We start from the raw sequence: 5,040 nt of genomic DNA, 5'->3' as shown, positions 1-5,040 counted from the left end.
CAATAGTATGCTGAGACTGATTGCTTCCTTGCTCTTCTCCTTTTTCTGCCACGTTTTAAAGAAGCAAGAAGTTCTGTTTTCTTTAGGAGTAGGTGCCATGGTCTTGAGTTTCCCGGCTTCCAGACTCATGAGTTTTACAAATTTCTGTCAGACACACACACACACACACCCACACACACACACACACACACACACACACACACACACAAAAATGTAATAAAATTACAAACATTTCCTGAAATAGAGTAAGAGTAGTAAGCATTTTCTTTAATGCTGAACTCATTGTTAGAACTGAAAAGAGAATGATGTTGTGATATGGTTATTTCTGCTTTTGGAAATCAAAGGTTAGTTTTTTCAAAAAGCTTCTGATTTGGGGACAATGTTTTTTCCTTAGAAAGGGAAGAATAAATATTATGGTCCCTGTATTTCTGGAGATTTTGAAATATTATGCATTACTTTGCAAAGATTGAAATAGCTTCTACTACAGATCCATCTTGGTGTTCATTTTCCTTTCATTTATTTTTTCTGAGTACTTTAAAGCAACTTTGGACTTATCTCATATGACGTATCAATGTTTAGTTGAAATAAAAAGCAATTAACGGTGTAACTGGTCGATGATCATCCTACAGTCATCTGTAGGCCAAGAACACATTATGCTTAGTTTCTTCCATCTTCTTCATTTGGAAAGACTGGCATACTGTGGAAATTTCATCAACAGTTGTTAGCATTTCTGAGAATGTACCAAGTGAATTACAGTTATAAAGAATTTAATGGCCTTATTTCAATGTCCCTGATCCACTGAGTTTACTGTAGTAGGAACATGTTTAAGAATCATGTTATCTTCTCTCAAAGATGGCTTGCTTATTGTAGGATTTGTTCACTCCTTTTATAAGAACTTACTGAAACCAAATCCAGTGTCATCATACGTGCTGAATTAGTAACACAGTTTATGAAAACTTCACTGTGAAATACAACAACTTCTGAGCTTAGTGCAGAACACAAAAGCAAAGTTCCTTCTCAAACTACTTTTAGCAGAAACGGGAAATATGGATATTCACATTCATGAAACAATAGGGAGTAAGTTTTCATGATTTTCCTCACATTGGAAGTGCTTTGAAATTACAACATGAAAGGTAACTAGACTGTCTGACCCATTTCTGCATAAAGATTGCCAACTACATTCTGTCTCCATGATAAGACATACCACTATTCACACTCTTTCTTTCTTTCCTTGGTTCTTTTGTATCTTTATTATAGTATGTGTGTGAATATATGTATGTGTACATATGGGGGGATTGTACTCACCCATGTATGTGTATGTGGAGGTCAGAGGCCAAAGTCAGGTATCTTCCTCTGTTGCTCTCTACATTATTTTTTAATAGAAAAAAAGAGTTTATTGGACTTACAATTCTAGAGGGATAAGAGTTCATCATAGTGGGAGAGGCATGGCAGGAGGCAGCCAGAGCAGAAAACTGACTGCTCACATCTTCCATCTTATTTTTTGAGACAGTCTGTCTAACTGAACCTGGAGTGACCCATTTCAGTTAAACTGTCATGCCAATGAGGTTCAGGGATAGCTCTGTCTCTTAGGCTTAGCTATGCAGTTTCCTGCATACACTGTAGTGCCAAGCTTCTATGTGGTTGCTGGGGATCAGAACATGGTTCTTTATACTAAAGTAGCAAACACTTTACTCACTGATCCAACTCCCCATCCCTTTCTTTCACATTTAAAAGATAAGGTCTTACTATGTACAAAGCCCAAGATGGCCTAAAGCTTGTAGTTCTCTTGCCTCTGCCTCCTAATTACTGGTATTACCAGAATGTGCCACCATATCCAGCCTCTAATTGTTAATAAGTCACACACAGTATATATACAAAATTTACAAATTTCATGCTATGATGGTTGAAGTAATGTGCTCTTCCTATGGGTCTACAATTTGAGTTTTACTGTAATCACTTTGAATGTGAAACTGTAAACGCCATTCATCATGGATTGGTCTGTGATTTTCAGAGTACAGTGAACAAATGCTTCATGTTAGGATCTAGATTTTTTTTCAGAATGGGACTGACCCCAGGGCTTGTGAACATAAAACCACCATAGGTAATGCTGATGCTGGTACATTTCTATCATTGATCCTAATCCAAGTATCATCCACTATGCAGGAAAAATACAACACATTTCAAGTACGTAGGTCTTATTTCTAAGACCATTCACATTCTTTCATGGATGCATTAACAATAAGAACCTGCACACTAGAAAATTTTCCAATTGTAGTCTAACTTCTCATGTAGGGTTGAGTAAAAGAAGAGAAGAAGGTCAAAGAAATCTGAGAGGTTAAGATGGATATTGACTTGTAATGTAGGAGGACAATCCTAGAGCCTAGAATACCGGCATTAGAGTATTTGTGACGGCACTTTCTTGTATTGAAACTAACAGAATATTTTGGCTAATATAATGGTCTTGGCTTTTGTGAACTCATGATCAATAGATTCACAGGAAGGTTTCTAAATAATTGGTTCTGTCATGAATGATTGAAGACTGACAGTAGACCAAAAGGACTATAAAGTTATCTAGAAAAATAAACCAAAATTTAGGATAGACAGAGAACTTTTTAAAGAATGCTATGACAGAGGGGATCCTGGGTATCCATGAGGAATACCAAGGAAATTAAAGAGGTCAAGAGACTAGCACACACACAGGAGAAAAAAATGGAGTTATGATTCTTTTGCCTAATGCTGTATTCCCAACATTTGAATCTCTGCCTGGCACATGGGAAGTCTTGATAAATATCATTGAATTGATGTATAGGAGAGATAGTTGTATATAGATGTATAGGAGAGAAAAAGACATTTGTGAAGAGTATGCAGGGCTGCTGAAGAGAGAGAAAATAGTCTGAAGAGGAAAGCAGATTTGTGTTCAAAATCCATTGCAAAACTTTTGGGAGATGATTTTCAGGTGCAATGAAAGCAATCAGGAATCAAACCACTTACTATTTTATCTTTATAGCTCCAATATCTCACTAATAACCAATATTTTTCTGTTTAATAGCACCTAATATCCAAAATAGATATGCGACTATTTTATTTTTATTTTCATCTTATCATCAATTACTCTTAGGCTTTTATGCTTTACTGGAAAAGTAATATTAGTTAAATACAAGAAACTGCATCAATACATCATATAATTCACTAAGTCCTTGGATAAAGTGGGTTTTATCCCAGGTGCTTAAATATTGATTTCACAAGGAACAATAAACAGCCACCAGGAGTGATATATAGAGTTAATTATTTTCAGTTAGTTTCCCAAGCATTAAATTGTGAGGCTCATGTATGTGAGCATTTGTGTTTGTGTGTGTGTGTGTGTGTGTGTGTGTGTGTGTATGAAAAGGTGTATGAAAAGTGACATTTCTGTACATTGCAGCTTTTTGTCTGTGTGCTAGTTGACTGAAAAATATCACATCTTAATGCAACTAATCTCTGAGTAGTAGGGAAACTCCTTGAAGAAATGAAGACAGTTTTTGTTCAAGGTAATTCACATCCAAGTATAAGAAATTTTAGATGTACTACTTAGAACTCTGCTTTGCATTTTTTGTTTACTTACACATTTTAGCTTGCATGATTGTATTAAAGCACAACCTTTAGGTTCATAAGAGAAAAGTTACAAAAGCAAAGTGTTAAGAAAACATCAATTTACTCTGCAGGTACCAGTGGTGTGTTTACTTGATAGACTAAAATGAATGGTTATATGGTGCTCAATACAGCATGTCTTATTACAAGGCCATGGGATAGATTCTGTTAGATTGGACACATTGTTAGTACAAAAGTGATGAAAACTATGTGTGAATCACAGACATATCTACTCACAGTTAAGGAATGCTTTTGATAGATTACCTATTGCAATTGTGCAAGATGAAAAAGTCACGGGATGGAGTTGGGAAGATTGCTCTGTGGTTGAGAGCACTGTCTGCTCTTCCAGAGGACCTGAAATTTGTTCTGAGTACATATGTCAGGTAAATCAAAATCTCCTATAATTCCAGTTCTAGAAGATGTGAAACCCTCTACTGGACTTCCTGGGTACTTCCTGGGTACTACACCTGGGTGGTGTACTCACATGTACATACTGATAAACACACAATACCCATAATTAAAAATACAGATAAGGGGGCTGGAAAGAAGGTTCAGTGCTTCCAAACACTAGCTGATCTTTAAGAGGACCTGGGTTCTCTTCCCAGCAGCCATGTGGTGACTAAGATCCATATGTAACTCCAGTTCCAGGGGAATCTCAAGCCCTCTTCTGACCTCCATGGGCATTGTATGACATGGGAGCACTTACAAATATATGCAAAATATTGACATATATTAAATAAAAATAAATAAATCCCCACCCCCAAATCAAAAGAATGCAGAAATATCTTTTAAATAATAGGGTCTGAAGAGATCGCTCCACAGTTAAAGCTTCTGGTTACTCTTGCAGAGGACACAGGTTGGGGTCCCATTGCCTACATGACTGCTAATAAGTGTCCGTGACTACAGTTTCAGGGGATCCAACACCTACTTCTGGCCTCTATGGGCATTTCATGCATGGAATGTACTTAAATACATACAGATGAAACATTCATACACATAAATTAAAATAACTAAATCAGATTCTTGCTGCTCCAGGGCACACATCTACTCTGCTTAGTTATATACTCTTGACACTGTCCTAATTCCCAGCTTGGGCCGAGGCTACCTCCTTGCCCTCCTTCTTGAGAGGTCAAGACTAACATGCCAGAACCCAGTCATAGAGTCCCCATAATCTCAAGTTGGACTTAAGCCCATTCACTGCTGGAAAGCTATTAACTAGCCACCTTGGAACCATCCTGTCCTGTCAATAAAAAACAAAAGTGAGAACCTGAAGCACAGACCAAGTAACTATTCATAACCGATTAGAAAGCAACTAAAATACATCAACAATACAAGCACAAACATATTTCAACTAAACAATGACAAGCTAGAATTTCATATCATACCCATAACCAGTGTAAGAAATTATATATA

Source organism: Nannospalax galili, unplaced genomic scaffold (genome assembly GCF_000622305.1).
Source record: "Nannospalax galili isolate Female #2095 unplaced genomic scaffold, S.galili_v1.0 scaffold828, whole genome shotgun sequence".
Lineage (NCBI taxonomy): Eukaryota > Metazoa > Chordata > Mammalia > Rodentia > Spalacidae > Nannospalax > Nannospalax galili.
This window is presented reverse-complemented; position numbering follows the sequence as displayed.